Source organism: Hyaena hyaena, unplaced genomic scaffold (assembly GCF_003009895.1).
Source record: "Hyaena hyaena isolate Hyena2069 unplaced genomic scaffold, ASM300989v1 scaffold_711, whole genome shotgun sequence".
NCBI lineage: Eukaryota > Metazoa > Chordata > Mammalia > Carnivora > Hyaenidae > Hyaena > Hyaena hyaena.
The window spans coordinates 139199-157695 of NW_024081344.1; positions in this window are offsets into that span (position 1 = coordinate 139199).

An 18497-nucleotide genomic window follows, 5' to 3' on the forward strand; every position below is an offset into this window, starting at 1 on the left:
TTTTTAAAGGGCTCATATAAGTAATCATGTGGTATTTGTCCTTCTGACTTCAGTTAGCATAACACCCTGTAAGTCCATTCATGTTGTCACAAATGCCAAGATCTCCTCCTTTTTTATGGCTACATAATATTTCATTGTATATATACCACATATTTAGAATCCATTTGTCTGTCAATAGAGACTTGTTTGCTTCCCTATCATGGCTGTTGTAAATAATGCTGCAATAAACATAGGGGTGCGTATAGCTTTTCAAATTAGTGTTTTCATTTTCTTAGGCATAAATATCCAGTAGTGGAATTAATGGCTCATACTGTATTTTTATTAACTTTTGAGAAATCTCCATATTATCTTCCTTTTTGGCTATATAATCTTATATTACCACCAACAGTACATGAGGTTTCTTTTTCTATAACATGGGCCATAGTAACATTTTTCTAGATAGGTCTCCTAAGGCAGTGGAAACCAATGTAAAAATAAACTATGGAAACTACGTCAAAATAAAATCATCTGCATAGTGAAGAAAAGTAAACAAAAAATACAGAAAGGCAACCTATCAAATTTTCATATTTGTCAATGATATATCTGATAAGAGAATATCTACATGTAAAAAGAACTTCCATAACTCAACACCAAAAACAATGTGGTTAGAAAAATGGGAAGAGGGACTAAATAGACACCATTTTTTCCCCAAAGACCTACAGATGGCCAACAGATGTGTGATACAGGATTCTCAACATCACTAATCAGGAGAATACAGATCAAAACTACAATGAGATATCCCCTCACACCTATCAGAATGACTACAATCAAAAAGTCAAAAAAACCCAGTATACTGGGTATTTTTGCAGGTTAGATTTTGAAATAGCATATGTTGAGCAGTTAGGAGTCTAAACTCTTATTGGAATATTAGCTCTGCAGAAGAAAAGGTGTGGAAGGGGCGCCTGGGTGGCTTAGTCGGTTAAGCGTCCGACTTTCGCTTAGGTCATGATCTCGCGGTTCGTGGGTTCGAGCCCCGCGTCGGGCTCTGTGCTGACTGCCAGCTCAGAGCCTGGAGCCTGTTTCAGTCTGTGACTCCCTCTCTCTCTGACCCTCCCCTGCTCACGCTGTCTCTCTCTCTCTTTCTCCTAGAAATAAATAAAACATAAAAAAAAAAATTAAAAAAAAAAAGAAGAAAAGGTGTGGAAGGCAGGATTTAGCAGAGGGAGCTGAATTTCAGTCTTGCCAATAGTCTGGCAGCCTAATTGGGTATTACAGCAAAGATGATCTATTTGAGGATATTCCATGTTAGGTCAGATGGGTTAGGCCATCATAGAGTAGCTTAATTCAGTTACCATCTAGGGACTCCCGTATAGGGCCTACCCTTAACTACCACTGCCTTATTCATTAATAGGCTGAGATCACCTCACAAATAGCCTGATCTAAGCTCAAAAATGAAAACCTTGAGAAAACAACTAGAGGCTCTAGGTACTATGTTCCCTGTGGCTGAATCATCCTTGCTTAAGAAGGAATTGCATGTAGCTCAATATTGGTCACAGGTGTGTTATGATACTACATATACCATGAGTGTTGTTTAGAGTTATAAAATCATGTAAGCCTATTATTCATATAAAAGGATACATATCACAAGAGTTTTGTATAATGACCTGGAATGTTGGTCTGTGTTTTGGTGGGGGAGATGGAGGTGGGGAGATGGAGAATGTTATTTCAAGAAAGTCTGAATTACAATACTAAATGCAAAAGCCAAAAAAAAACAAAACCCCAAAATTGACAAAACATAGAAGTGGAGAGTTGCTTGGGGTAGAAGTACCCAACCAGAGAAAAGAATCTAATTTTTCATAATGGAAACATAACCTTATCCAATTAGTTGCTGAATTTCTTTCCACTTTCAAATGGAAGTGAAAGCAAACTGAGTGGCTGGGTAACGTAATAGAGTAAACACTGGAGAGGTATTCTAAGGCCCAGCCCTTTGCTTAATTCACATTCTGCCATCTTTTGTGATGCCAGATGAATGCTTCACTCACTTTATTTCCTAAGGAACTATTTGATCTAATGTTTAAACAAGAACAGCAACCTGCAGAAAAATGAACCTGGACTATTTTCTTATACGATACACAAAAATAGACTCAAAATGGATCAAAGACCTAAATGTAAGACAGAAAGCCATCAAAATCCTAGAGGAGGAAGCAGGCAAAAACCACTTTGACCTTGGCCACAACAACTTCTTACTCAGCAAGTCTCAGAAGGCAAGGGAAACAGAAGCAAAAGTGAGCTATTGTGACCTCATCAAGATAAAGACTTCTGCATAGTAAAGGAAACAATCAGCAAAACTAAAAGGTAAACAATGGAATGGGAGAAGATATTTGTAAATGACCTATCAGATAAAAGGTTAGTCTCCAAAATCTACAAAGAACTTCTCAAACTCAAGACCCAAAACACAAATAATCCAGTGAAGAAATGGGGAGAAAATGTGAATACATGCTTCTCCAAAGAAGACATCCAGATGGCCAATTGACACAGGAAAAAATGCTCAACATCACTCATCAGGGAAATGCAAATCAAAACCACAATGAGATACCACCTCACCCTTCAGAATGGCTAATGTTAACAACTCAAACAACAACAGATGTTGGTGAAGATGCAGAGAAAGAGGATCTCTTTAGCACTCCTGTTGGGAATGCAAATTGGTGCAGCCACTCTGGAAAACGGTATGGAGGATCCTCACAAAATTAAAAGCAGAAGTGCCCTAGGACCTAGCATTGCACTACTAGGTATTTATCCAAGAGATGCAGCTGTGCTGTTTTGAAGGGGCACATGCACCCTAATGTTTATAGCAGCACTATCGACAATAGCCAAAGTATGGAAAGAGCCTAAATGTCCATCGAAAGATGAATGGATAGAGAAGATGTAGTATATATACAATGGAGTATTACTCGACAACAAAAAGAATGAAATCTTGCCTTTTGCAACTATGTGGATAGAACTAGAGGGTATTATGGTAAGTTACATTAGTCAGAAAAAGAAATATCCTAGGACTTCACTCATATGAGGATTTTAGGACAGAAAACAGGTGAACCAGAAGGGAAGGAAAGCAAAAATAACGTTTTGTCCCCCTCTGTGTTTTTATAAGAGACTCTTAAATATAGAGAACAAACAGAGGGTTGCTAGAGGCATTGCTGGGTGGGTAAGCAGCCCTAAGGAATCTATTCCCGAAATCATTGTTGCACTATATGCTAACTAACTTAAATATAAATTTAAAAAGAAACACACACACACACACACACACACACACACACACACACACACCCTTCATAATAGGGGTGTTTGGAAGTGGACCTAAAGAGGCTTTTAAGCTTTTATAGATAACATTCATTTCCTTGATCTGAATGGCAATTACATGGGTGTATTCATTGGAGACTCCTTATTAGATACTTATTTACGCACTTCTCCATATGTATGCTTTACTTAAACAACCTAGTAAAACAAACAAAAATCTAGTAGCCATCTCAAATCCTTATTGGACAAAGGGCCAAGTAGAGATACATTCCTATCATGATTCATAATCATATTTGTAGGAGTTACCAGTTTCAAAAAGCAAGTCAGGTGAAAAATAACTGTTAGTGAAAAAAAGTAGTAATCTCAGCATTAAATCAGAATGGGTTGTTCTGGGTAGTTAATTCTTATTTAAATGATTACTTAATAGGTGCTTTCCTTTGAAATACGGCCTGGATACTTTATTGTTAGTTAAACTGTGCTCTGAGGCATTACATATTTAATAAACTTAAGTTATGGAGAATTAGTTGAGGTCTATAGTTACCCAGACCTTAGAATCATAGCAGCCATATTTCTGCCCTGTGGTGCTGGTGTTCCACAGCACGATGAGAAATGGTATTACGCTTGTCAAGACATAGGGAGAGTACAGCATATGAATTTAATTGCAATTTATCCTGTTAAAACAGATCAGTTAGATAAGTACAACCCTTTGCCATTAAACTAAACTTTAAATTATAGTGGAAGGTGCGTTTAAAATAAAAGAGTTCTATACCATACCATTAAGGGTTAGGAAAAAGAAAATCATATACTTTGAGTACTAAACTCTTGTGGCTTTTGACCATAGAAGAGCAGTACAGAGATGGAGATTTAATCAAAAGTGTATCCCCACTCTTGACACCAGAATGACATAGGGACTTGGAGTTAAAGTGCAAGATTAACTGCAAACATTAGCATAAATGTTAATACCCAAGGGTTAATAATGTCATAAAACTACAATTTTATGTAATGAGGACTCATAAGAATAAGTTGCAAAACCATTTTGGAGAACTGTCTGGAAAACATTAATAAAACTGGAGTTTTCACAGACTAGAAATGAGCATTTCCACTCCTAGACACGATCTACAGCCACCTACTGAATAGACATCAGACATGTGTATAGATGTTCCCTAAGCATAGTAATAGTGAAAACTGGAAATGATCTAAATCCCATTAAGACTAGAAAAACCCATTATTGAATATTCATATAAAGGGATATTAAAAACAAAAACATGAATCAACATGAGTTTATCTCTCAAGCATATTTATGTGTGAAAAAGTAAGTTGGAGTCTAAGAATAAAATGTCTTATAAAGCCTAAAACACTAGAATAGAAATACTGTAGATAATATAAAAATTTATACATGAGTAGGAAAGCTAGAAATGACTGCAAATGACAATTATAGATTCATTATAGCAATTAACTCTGAGGAAATTGAAGGAGGGGGCACTGGTTTTTAATATGAATCTGATAGGTTATTCAAAACGTCAAAGTGACAAATACAGTTTCAAAAACAACATTAGAAATTGGAAGAAAAATCCATTTTGGACTTTTCTATTTAGCCATTTACTTGTATGTTCATTTGTTAAGTATATGTGTAGCTTTTATTTTGGGTAAGGCCACCATCTTGGTAGGGCCTCAAAAAGAAATAGAACTATAAACTATCTTCTTTCTTGTTGTTGCTGAAGACCTTAAATTTCAGTTGGGAGTATAAAATCATTAGAAATTTGTATATTTAATAATATCCAAAGTATTCAGTAATTTTTTGAAAACAGACTTCATTTTTAGAGCAATTTCAGGTTCACAGCAAATTTGAGCAAGAGAGACAAAGTCTTCATCCATCTTCAGCCCTCATGCTGTACAGCCTCTCAACTCTCCACATTATGCACCAGAGTGGTGTATTTGTTTACATCCGTGAGCCTACATTGACATGATATCATCCTTAGTCCATAGTTTACATTAGATTTCACGCTTGCTTTTTACAAAAACATGATTACATCCATAGTTGTAGTGTCCTACAGAATAGTTTCATTCTCCTAAAAGTCCTCTGATCTACTTAATTCATCCCTTCTCTCCGCAACTCATCTGGCAATTACTGATCTTTTTACTGTCTATAGTCTTACCTTTACCAAAATATCCTATAGTTAGAAAACCCTTGCATAGGGTTTTGAAATTGGCTTCTTTCACTCCATAATCTGCTTTTAAAATTCTCCCATGTCTTTACATGTCATGAAGGCCTATTTTTTTTTCAGGGCTGAATAATAATCCATTGCCTGGAGATGCCACAGTTTATCCATTCACCTAATAAATGTTCATTTGATACATCTAAGCTCAATTAAAAATACATCTACTATAAATATCCATGTTTAGGTTTTATTTGGATGTAATTTTTCAACTGGGATAAATACCAAGGATTATGATCACTGGATTTTATGGTAAAAGTAAGTTTAATTTTGTAGGAACCACTAAACTTTCTTTCAAAATGGCTATACTGTTTTTGCTTTTCCACCATAAATGAATGAGAATTTGTTCTTCCATGTTTCAACAGCATTTTGTGTTTTTTAGATGTTAGATTTTGGCTGTTGTAATACATAGATAGTGGTATTGTACTGTGTTTTAATTTGCAGTAGCCTAATAACATGAGAATTTTTCATCAATATATCTTTTTGGTGGCTGGTAAAGATTTTTGCCCATTTTTTAGGAGGTTATACATTTTTTTATTGAGTTCTGGACTTTTAAAAAAACTATATCTTGGTATATATGTATAATCCAAATAATAGTCTTACATCAGGTATGTCTTTGGTAATGATTTCTCCTACTCTGACTTCTCTTCTCATTATTTTGATATTTTTTAACAGCATTTTCAATTATAATGCAGTCCAGTTTGTCAATGATTTATTTCAAGGATCACATTGTTTTATATCTAAAAAGCCCTCATCATACTCAAGGTCATCTTGACTTTCTCCTATGTTATCTTTAGAAATTTTAAGGTTACATGACTTTCATTTAGGTCAATGACCCATTTTAAGTCATTTTTTTGTGAAAAATATACTTTCTATGTCTAGATTCTTTTGTCATGGAAAGAACTATATGTGCCACCATTTGCTGAAAAGACCATCTTTACTCTGTTGTGTTGCCTTTGTTAATTTCTCAAAGATCAGTTGGCTACATTTATGTGACTATACTTCTGGGTTTTATTGACCTACTTGTATATTACTTTGCCAATGCCATTCTCATAATTATTGATGTTCTGTATTAAGTGCTGAAGTTGGGCACTGTCAGTTGTCTTTTTTCATCTATATTAATTTTGAATGGGTTATTCTGTGTATTTTGCTTTTCTATTTAAATGTTAAAACTTGTTTGTTGATACGCACAGAATATTGTTTTCAGATTTTGATTTTGGTTGCATAGAATCAGTAAAATTAAGAACTGATGTCTTTGTAAACAAAGATTCAGTATTAGAATCTCTTTATTCTTTATTTCATCAGTTATGTTGTCTTATTCCTATAGATCATGTACATTCTAGAATTTTTCCCTAATATTTCAATTTTAGAAGTGCTAAGTCCTGTTTTTTTAATTTCAAGGTCCACTTGTTTGTTGCTGATATGTAAGAAAGCAAATGACTCTTAAATACTAACCTTGTATCTTGCAACACTGTTATAATTATGATTTTCAGGAGTTCTCGCTGTCAATTTTTTCAGATTTTTACTAGTCATGTCACCTGCAAATAGTTTAATTCCTGTGTGGTGTCTCTAGCTTTTGTTATTTTCACTTCATTAGCTAGAACTTCTAGTACAATGTTAAAATTGTTGTGAGGTAACATCTTGCCTTCTTTTGTGATCTCAGCATAAAAGCTTCTAGGTTCTCACCACTGAATATAATATTACCGGTAAGTCTTTGTAGATATCCTTCATCGTGTTGAAGATCTCTCCTATTTTTAGTTCTGTGAGAGTTTTTATCATGAATGGCTGTATGGTTTTTGTCAAGACCTTTTTCTGCATGTATTGATCATGTGATTTTTAAAATCCTCTTTAACCTGTTGCTGTGGTAGAACATACTGTTTTTTGTTTTTTCCTTTTTTTGTTTTTCAAATATGGAACCAGCCTTGCATACCTGAGATTTTCACTTGGTCATCGTGTAGGACTTTTAATACATTATTTTGAAGAGGATGAATTTTGCTATTTGGAGATAAAATAGTAAATAGTCAATTAACTTTAATTGAAATCTAACAATGTGAAGTTTAATTATGCCCTAACTTTTCTACCAGATTTGTTCATTACTTCAGCTAAGATGTCCAAGTATAAGAGCAGGAACATTGCTTTTTCCTGCAGTTCTATCATTTTTGCTCTTTTTAGCAGTCGTTCCTATTTGACTGTGTCTTACCTGAGAATTGACCCCTTCTTTATGCAGTTGTTTATCCCTGACAACTTGGATTTCTGTGAAGCTGGCTCTACCTAAAATTAATGTAACTACTTCAGCTTTGTTTTGATTGGAGATAACAGGGTAAATTTTCATTTTTCTTTCAATATGTAAAAGCTGAAATAGAGTTTTTTGACAACATGGAGTTGTCTTACCTACTCTGAAAATCTGTTTTTAATTGGTATTTTTACACCATTGATGTTTAACTTAATTGACAAAATTGGACTAATGTCTGATGTATTTTCTGTTTGCTATATGGTCCTCTTGTTCTTTGTTATTAATATATTTTTTTCCTGCCTTTTTGGTTTTAATTGAGCATTTTATTCTATTGCCTTCATAATATATCAATTATACTTTTATAAAGTTTTCATTGTTGCCCTAGAGCCTGATATATTCATTCACATCTAATACAAATCCACTGCCAACAATACTATATACCTCTTCACAGCAAATGAAAATACTTTAATAACAATGAAATATTCTGAATTTGTCTCATTGCTATTACCTAGCTTACATAAGCATCCATATGCAGGACCACACACATATGAACATACATGTTTGAATACATTGTTGCTATTCATCTGTTGGTTTAGTTATAAATAAAAAACATAGAAAGCTACTTATTAACCTTATTCCTTCTCCAATATGTTTCTGCGCTTCATATCTGAGTTTCTGACTTAATAGGATTTTTCTTGACTCTGGAAAAACATTTTTTGCAAGGAAGTGCACTTGAAACAAATTCCCGAAATTTTTGTCTGAGAATCTTTATTTTCTCTTCACTCGTGAAAGATTATTTCCCATGATCTAGAATTCTACATTGGCAGTTTTTCTTTTTTCTTTTTAATACTTGAAATATGTTCATGCTGTTCTTGCTCACAGGGCTTCTGAGAAGTCTGATGTGACTCTTGGTTGCTATACAAGTTTTTCTTTCCACTTTCAAATGCTTTCCCTAGGGTTTCCTGCTTTTTTAGACATGCTATACACACACACATACACACACACACACACACATACATACTTGTCTGTGTGTGTGTATATATATGTATGTATATGTGTGTGTATGTGATTATGTATGTGATAATTTGTGTATGTAGAGAAGGCAGTCATTTGACTTGTTTCCTGAGCTTCCTAGATCTGTGGCTTGGTGTCCAACATTAATTTAAAGAAATCTTCAGTCCTTATTACTGCTTTTCTTTGTTCCTTTATCTTTATCCATCTGGTATCTTCATTATGTATAACTTTTTCCCAACATTCCGTTTCTACCCCCTCATGTAAGACTTTTTCTCTTAGCTTTCCAGTTTTGAAAGTTTCTACTGATAAATCCTCAAACTCAGAAATTATTTCCTAAGTCATGGTAAGTCTATTAACAAGCCTGTAAAAAGCATTTTTCATTTCTGTTTAGTGTTTTCTGACCTATAGATGTCTTCTTTTCCATCTCTGCTTATTTTTTTGAGCTCTCATAATTTATTATCTGCTTTGTCCATTAGAAGACTTAGCATATTACTCATTTTGTTAAATTCTGGTATGTTCATTTCAACATCCTTGACATCTATGTCAAGGCTTGCTCAGTTTATTTAAACTTTCTAAAATTTCCTATTAACATTCATAATATTTTTTCTTGATAGCTATACATATTAGGCAACAGGAACTACAGGAAATACAATGTAATACAATACAATACAATAGGTCTCCATGTTTTAGTAAGCCGATGTCCTTGGACTGTGAACTTTACACGTACCTCTCAGTAACTCCTACTTTAGGTAGGGCAAGATAGACAGAGGGAACTGGGTTTGTGTATTTCCTTCCTTCATGTAGAAGATTAAAGTAAGGTGAAGCTAGTTTTTTGTTTTTTTTTTTCCTCCCAAGCCATTTGGGCTGATTAAACAAAACAATAGCCTTAGTAAAATAATTTCTCTGTAGAGAAGTTCTCTTAAGAACAGAAAGGTAGAATAATCTGGGGTATTTAAACAAAACTTCTAGGGGTGCCTGGGTGAATTAGTCAGTTAAGCTTCTGACTTCGGCTCAGGTCATGATCTCATGGTTCATGAGTTTGAGCCCCATGTCAGCCTCTGTGCTGACAGCTCAGAGCCTAGAGCCTCCTTCAGATTCTGTGTCTCCCTCTCTCTCTGACCCTCCCCTGCTCACGCTGTCTGTCTGTCTCTCTCTCAGAAATAAATTTAAAAAAATTTTAAGAATTTTTAAAAATAAAATTTCTAAAATTTATTTTTGAGAGTGAGAGAGAAAAAGACAGAGTTAGAGCAGGGGAGGGGCAGAGAGAGGGAGACACAGAATCGGAAGCAGGCTTCAGACACTGAGCCATCCAGCACAGAGCCTGATGGAGATCTCAAACTCACTAACCATGAGATCATGCCCTGAGCTGAAGTTGGACAGTTAAGCAACGTAACTGACTTAGTCACCCAGGTGCCCCCGCCCCTGGGATATTTTTAAATGACACCTTTCCCCCTTCTCTTGGAAGCAGGTGAAGACCTGACAGAACTCTTAGAGCTAAAATTCAAAAACAAATAAGAGCCTCTAATGACTGTGTTTCTCCCCCCCAACCCCGGAGTTAGTGGTTAAACTTGTCCACTCTGAGCCTTCAGTAACTTGTCAATTAAAGCTCAGGTTTTCCTACTCTAGTATAGGTTCCTGCAGAAATTTCTGCTTGTGAGTGTCTACTTCGGCAAATGATGACTCTACATTCAGTCCCCCTTCTCTGCCTTGACCCTGTCTCATTTTGGAACAGTGGTTTGCACTGTGATCTCACTACTTTGATGGATCTTAATTTGTTTTTCACTTCAGTTTTTCAGGTTGTTGTTTTTTTTCTGTTTGCTTGTAAGGGAAGAGTTACCATTTGCAAGCTTTTTACCTTCTAGATAGAAAGCAGAAGTCCTCTCAACAATTATTTAATTATAGAATTAGATTTCTAAAAAAAATCTAAGCACTAGTATATACATGCCATGTTTCCAAGAAATTGGTTAACAAAAATGAGGGAATCTAGGGAGTAAAGCAAAACTAACACAGTGGGCATAAATCTCTTTACTAGACACCTTACTTTTCTTTCCTAGGAATGATAAAATTAAGTTGGCTTGCAGTCTTAATTAAGACTGAATAAGATGAAACATTTTATACAGCAGCCCAGCTTCTACCAAAACGGCAAAATTTGATGTGTGTTTCTGATTTTTCATTTTGTATCATTCTACCAACTTTATTCTTCAGATGAGTAGGTTAAAATCTAGATGTATTACAATTTGCTTAAAATCCCCAGGACCAATGTCAAGTCTGAGTTTGAGCTATTGAATGAGGTACTTGGCTTCCAGCCTAACGATCTTCTGTACCTACCCATCAATCATGTGATAATGGAAGAATGTAGAGATGCCTCAGGGTATAGATTTATAAATTTCATTTCAAAATTCTCAAGTTCCACACTGCAACTTTACTGTATGTTTAATCTATGTTAAGAACTATTCAAGATCTCGTACAATATCCTACCTCGAAAGAGACCTTGGACAAGGTCTCATCTACTCTGAAGTTACCTTAAACCTACTGAGACCATTATTTCTGAATTTATTAACTATTCAGTAATAAAAGACTTTGAATAGATGTGACTGGGACATATTGGGTTAATTAGAAAAATCATGTTACTGTTCTGCAGAATTCTCAGCCTTGAGAATGTGATGGCAAGTGTGAGAGCAGATGGAGTTTTCAGCACTTCTAACATTTTCCCCCCAACAGAACCCTATTGGTCATGCTGTTCCTTTGCAAACAAGTTTTGTTTTGGAAACTATAAGTATAATAGAAACTTAATTTTAATGCAGAGAGAACTAAGGCAGAGTCATAGTATGGGAATCAAAGAGCTAGTCATTTCATGATAACAGAAACTGAGTAAAGGGAGGAACTTGGCGAATAGAATTTTGCTCAGTATAACATGTTACCATATTTTACAGCTCACATAATAACAAAAGTACTGAAGTATAAATCCAAACAGGAAGGTTTGCATGCACATATTTATTTCCTAATTTTAAAGATGTCCCTTGTTACATTATAGACCATATATAAAACTCAACCATTGTTTATGACACAAATGATGTGGCTCTTGCATTAAACTTCTGTTTGAGGTCTGGAATACAATATAGTATGTATGCTTCAGTTTGACCATTATTCCCCTGCATAGAAATGTTTTAATAACATACACATACGTGTTATCAGTCTGGTACCTATAAAATAAAATTTAGACTGGTAGCCCAAACTTTTTTGTTTTATATGAGGGTATTGAATACAGACCCATCTTTAATAGCAAAATCTGACAATTTAATTTTGTGCCAGAGCTGGTACAGGAACCCATTTCTCTTTATTCCAGCAACACCATTTTTTCAAACTTGTGCTTGGCATTACCATACTGCATTATTGCCAATGGCTACAAAACCATATTTGTGGTTAAATTTCCATTTATTTTTGTAGGATAGGGGACAATTCTGGAAAATAAAAACCAAATGCAAACACAAGACAATACATCACTCCCTGGCTGTGATTCCACCACTACAGGCTATGTCTATTACATGCTTCAAGTTCCCTAACTTGAGCAGCGTAAGACAACTCTATCACCAGTTAATGCTTCTATCTGTCAGGAGCCAGAATTGAACAAAGCCATTTTGCTGTGGATCAAACATTAGTTTGCTGAGTTCTGTGCCAAGGGACAGGATTGACCCTGAAGTGGAATAAATATCTTGTCTGTCTGCAAAAGTAACACTCATGTCAAAGTCAGCATAAAGCCTGATGCAGACTGGAATCTACAGCCTAAGAAAAGAATGCTAGACCTTTATTAGAACCTGATTCTCTAGGGACCAAGTAATGCTAACATTGACTTGATAAAATTCAAGTGTGTCTTGGGAGGCCTGTGCTTACTTGGGAGATTGGAACTAAATGAAACCAAGAGGACAGCTAGGCAAAGAAAGGAGAAGAGTATTGCCTAATCAAATTTTGTCCTATTTTAGTAGATAGAGCCAAGAGAGACCTTACAATTGTTTTCTTTAAATGTAGAAATAATAAAAAAATGGTAAAGCTGTCAAGAGTTAGGGTATATGCCTTCACTTTCTGTTACAGCTTCCCAAGAACTGATAGTTCAAGTATGAACTATTTTTCTATCAAATACCCACATTTTTGTTATACATTGAGCCTCAGAAAAAATCAGTGAAGGAAGGAGAATAAAGTTAACTTAATTGCATGATGGAATTTAGAAAAATACTTTAAACTACTCAAATCACTGTATTTTTTAAAAAACTAAGTTGCTATGTGCAAGATATAGACATGTGAAACAGATAAGGTCCTAGAAAGTAGAAAATTCTGTTTACAGCTGTATCAGCTTCAGGTTTTAGTTTTTAATCCAGAGCCAGTTTGTTTTAATTTAATTGAAAGCTTTCATCTGATCAATGAAGCAATAAGATTCCAGCAGGTAGAATTCATTGAGGGAAAATAGTAGATAAATCCTATCATTGCAGCAAGCTAACCTCTCTGAGCTGTTGAAAGGAAATCATTCACAGGATCCTGTCATCAGTTCAAAAGCTGTTGAAGTTGTTTTCTGTCAACATAATTTTAAGGCATCTAAGATTATTGGAAAAACATATTTGAATAAGTATCATTTGCAAAGAAGCTGCCTCTTAACTTGTAACTGGTTATATGAATGAGAATAGAACTAGCTTTCTCCTGCAGATATGAAACAATTTCCCCACTCAAGTCCTCCATGAGAGGAAAGAACACTTCAGGTCCCGAGGCTTAGCCTGAGTGTCATGAGACAAGAGGTTCCTTGGGTATTTTTTCTAAAACTTTCCTTTAGAGAAGTGACAGTGTTAATTGGGTCTCTGAGATTGAGGTAGCTTTGAGATAATTCCTATGAATTTCACATAAGACTCAATTTTAACATTTTTGCTAAAATTGAAATAAAACTTATCTAAAGGGACTTTTCCTAGAAATCTGTACATACACATATACATTTAAAGAAAATATAATCAAAATCATAAGGGAAGCCAATACTTGGGAAATCATCTGCTAATAGAATATACTATGTGTATGTTAGGTTAAAATGTTCAGGTTTCAACAACAACACTATACAAAGAAATACCACAGTATTGCCAATTCTAAGAGAGGGAGGAACTGTCTCAGAGACATATTTGATGGCAGATCTACTAAACAAGGTCTTTAAAATTATTTGCTTAAATACCCAAAGAACAACAGATAATCCTGGAGAATGTAAAATTATGTAGGAATAAGATGAACATGTCAAATATAAAACCTACATGAAATGATGGAGCTGAAAAGTACAGTAGGTAAAATGGTAGGTTTACTAGAGGGGGTCAAAGGTAGATTCAAGCAGAAGAGTTGGTGAACTTGAATATAGGACAATGGAAATTATCAAGTTTGAAGAACATGAAGATGGAAAGTTTGATAAGTGATGAGAGCCTACACGACTTGTAGGCACACCAAGTAGACACACACATTGTAGATGTTCAAACAGAAAGGAAGAGGCAGAGGAAATATTTGAAGCAATAGTGACTGATAACTTCATGAGTTTGAGAGCTATGAACATCCAAGAAGTTTACCTAACTACAAATAGGAAGATCTCAAAGACAGCCACACTGGATTCTATAAAATCAAACTACTCAAAGACCAGGATAATTTCACAAGCAGCAAGAAAAGTGTGACTCATCACATCAAAGGGATCCCCAATTAGAATCTCAGCAGATTTCTCATGAGAAATCTTGGAGACCAGAAGGCAGCAGACTTACACGTTTAATGTACTAAAAGAAATAACAGCAAATTATCGTAAATGGGGCAAAATTGTGCTTCAAAAATTAGGTAGGAATTAGGACATTCTCAGATAAACAAAAGCTGAGAGTTGGTTAATGTTACAGTTGCCTAGTGAGAGATGCCAGTCTGGCATGTTAGAATGAAACACCAGTCAGTGCACATGGTTTCAAGTAAGGGGAATACATGGGTTGTTATAAAAGCTGGCAGTATGGTACTCTGGATTATTAACCTACATTTTGTTTTTCTGCCCAATTTAAAAGACTGATGTATTCCAAAACTTTTTTGGATACTCAACATATGTTGATGAAATACTTCAACAAAGAGGTAGGGATAAAGATGTGAAGGAGCAGCACTTTTGTAGGTTATTGAAGTTAAGATGATAGAAATTTAAATTAGAGTGTTGGACTTTCAGGGTATTTAATGTAATCCAAATGGACAGCACAAAGAAAACAGTTAATAGAGTAAACACACACAAAAATAACTTTGACTACAGAAAATCAGCTAAATATAAAAATCCATAATGGAGGGTATAAGAAAAAGTTAGAATTTCTAAAAAGGAAAAAGTCCCTTACCAGTAAATATTTACATGTAAATGTATTATACTTTGTGATCAAGGACACAGGTTGGTAGAATGGATTTTAAAAAATCAACTATATGATTATAAATTTTAATTTTTTTTTTTAATTTCTGAGAGAGAGACAACGTGAGCAGGGCAGGATCAAAGAGAGAGAGAGGGAGACCCAGACTATGAAGCAGTCTCCAGGCTCTGAGCTAGCTGTCAACACAGAGCCCGATACGGAGCTCAAACCCATGTACTGTGAGCCAAAGTCAGACGCTCAACTGACTGAGCCACCCAGGCGTCCGATCAACTATATAATTATAGTGAGTCACTTTAGATCCAAAGATACAAATAGGTTGAAAGTTCAAGTTGGAAAAGTATTGAAAAATCCATCTTAAAATTTATATGGAATTTCAAGGCCCCAAATAATCAAACTATCTTGGGAAAAAAAAAAGTTTTGATCACAATGTACTACAAATACAGAGTAATAAAAACTGTTTTTGTTATAAATGCATATGGACCAATGAAATAGAGTCCAGAAATAAACCTACCAAGATTTTGACAAAAGGGCCAAGACCTTTCTCTGAGGGAAGGACAATGAATGATGCTGAAAAAGTAGATATCCACATGCAAATGAATTAAATTAAGCTCTTCCTTAATATACAGAAAAAATGGGGCAATCGGGTTTCTCAGTTGACTGTCCAACTCTCGATCTTGGCTCAGGCCATGATCTCGGGTTGCATATTGAGTCCCACATCCATGTTGAACATACTACCTGCTTAAGATTCTCTCTTCCTCTTCCCTTGTCCTCCACTTGTATGCTCTTTCTCTAAAAAGTTAAAAAAATTAAAATTGATCCAAGATATGAAACTATAAATCTTGGAAAGAAACCTAGGACAAAAGCTTCCTAACATGCAATTTGACTATGCTTTCTTGGATATAACAGCAAAGTCAACAAAAGACAAAATCAACTTTAATACAGTTAAATGTTTCTCATAAAGATGTTATATAGAGAATAAAAATGCAAACCCTCCCTCAAATGGGAGAAGATGCTTGAAAATTACATATCTAATAAGGGATTCATATACTTAGAACATAGAATTGAAACTCTATAAAACAGCCTGGTTCAAAATTGGAACATCTGTAAAGAACATATACCAATAAACCTGAAAATACATTGAATATCACTAAAAATTAGAGAAGCACAAATATAAAACTACCAAGAGATCCCACTACTCACATCCATTAGGATGGTTCTTCTTCCCTTACCACCCCTCTCCCCAAACCCCCCCACCCCGCACACAAATTGTTTGCAATGATGTGGAAAAATTGAAATTCTTGTGTACTGTTGGTGGGAAAGTTAAATAGTACAGCTACTATGAAAGACAGTATGTCTGTTCCTAAAAATAGTAAAAACAGAATTTCCATATTATCCAGTGATTCTGGTATATACTCAAAGGAGTTGAGGCAGTGTCTTAAAGAGATACTTGTACTCTATGTTCACAGTAGCATTTTCAAGTGCTAAAACATGAAGCAAACTAATGGCCTTCAACATATGAATGGATAAGCAAAATGTGTGTGCACATACATGCACACACTGGAATATTTTCAGCCATAAAAAGGAAGACCACTCCAATACTCTACACTGTGAATGAACCTTGGGGACATTATGTAAAATAAACCACAGTGGGTATTCCGGACATTCAAAATCATAGAGAAAGAAAGCAGAATTGTGGTTTCCAGGAGCGAAAAGGTGGAATGAATAGTTACTTTTCAATGGGCATAAAGGTTAAGTTTTGCATAGGGAAGAGGTTTGGGGATGGATGGTGGTGATAGTTGCACAACATATGATTGAACTTGATGCCACTGAGCTGTGTGCCTTAAAAGGGCTAAGATGATAAATTTTTTGTATTACTACAATAAAAATTCTAAAAATTCTATCTAATTCTGACCTCAGAATTTTGCTTATTTTTTTACATGCAGAGCTTTGCACACAAGCACTCTGCACACTGTGTATTTGCACACCTGTTTCAGCCCATTTTAAATATTGGAGAAGACTTTTTACTCCTCATTGTATGATTTTCAGTTAATCTATTCAAGAGAAAACTATTAAATAACTTGTAATACGGTTAGTCCTGTGCTGAGCTAAATTAAATGTCTCTTCTCAGATATTCATGACCTTTTCTTAAACTTTTTAAAACACTTGTGAAATTTGTTGTAAGACCATTCATTTTGCTTTTTCAGTTAAGAAGGTGTTACTTTACATTTAGTTTGCTCTTCATAGTTGTCTGTGTTATTTGTTCTTTTGTTTAAGGCCTTTAATCAACATACTGTCTCTTTGATAGGTTTTGTATCTTGGATTTGGTTTTTTAAATCATTTTTTCTTTTTCTGTATTGATAAAATTACATCCTTTTTAATTTCTAATATTCTGCAGTGTAATTGTTCTTTGATGTTTTCAATGTTAGGTTTCTTAGTGTTCTTTTGTTAACTTATGTGTTTTTCTCATCCATCTTTTTATTGTTTCTCTTATTCTCTCACTTTGGATTTGTTTTTCATCTATGTGTGCTACTAATTCCTGAAGTTTCCTAGGGACAATATTTTAGTAGTCTTCCCAGTACTGTTCTTTATCCTAACCTGCATTTTTCACATTGACGCTAAATTCTTTGCATTTATTCTTTATTGCACACAAGTAGAAACTTTCCAGCCCTACCACTTATATAGAAGCTGATGTATGACTTCTTGTTCCATATCTATTGCTGTTATAATAAAATTCCTTAATAGGAATTTATTAAAGATACATGTGTGTAATTCCTGATTCCCAGTTTACAGGTAATAAAATTAAGGTACTAAGAAATTTATTCAAGTTTCCACAGCTAGTAAATCATAAGTAGCAGAGTTAGGATGGAGACCCAGGTAACATCTTCAGGATCCAAAACATGCACCACTGTCAAAACCTTATTTTACTTTCTATAGACACATGCTGTAAGCAAAGAAAAACACATATATCATAAGTTTATGGCTTAATTAATATTTACAAACAATAAACCTGTGCAACTAGCACCTGGAATATTACTGGCTCCTTAGAAACTTGGTTTCCCTACCTCCCCTTTAGTCCCTATCATGCCTTATGGTTAACCACAGTCCTGCTTTTTTCTTTTTTCTTTTTTTTAATTTTTTTTTTACATACAAATAGTTTATTGTCAAAGTAGCTTCCACATAACACCCAGTGCTCATCCCCACAAGTGCCCTCCTCCATGCCCATCCCCCCTCCCCCCCACATCTATCAGACCTCAGTTTTTGTCAGCATTCAAGAGTCTCTCATGGTTTGCCTCTCTCCCTTTCCCCCACCATTTCCCCCTTCTTCTCCCCCTTGTTCCTCCGTCAAGTTCCTCCTAATCCTCCTATACATGC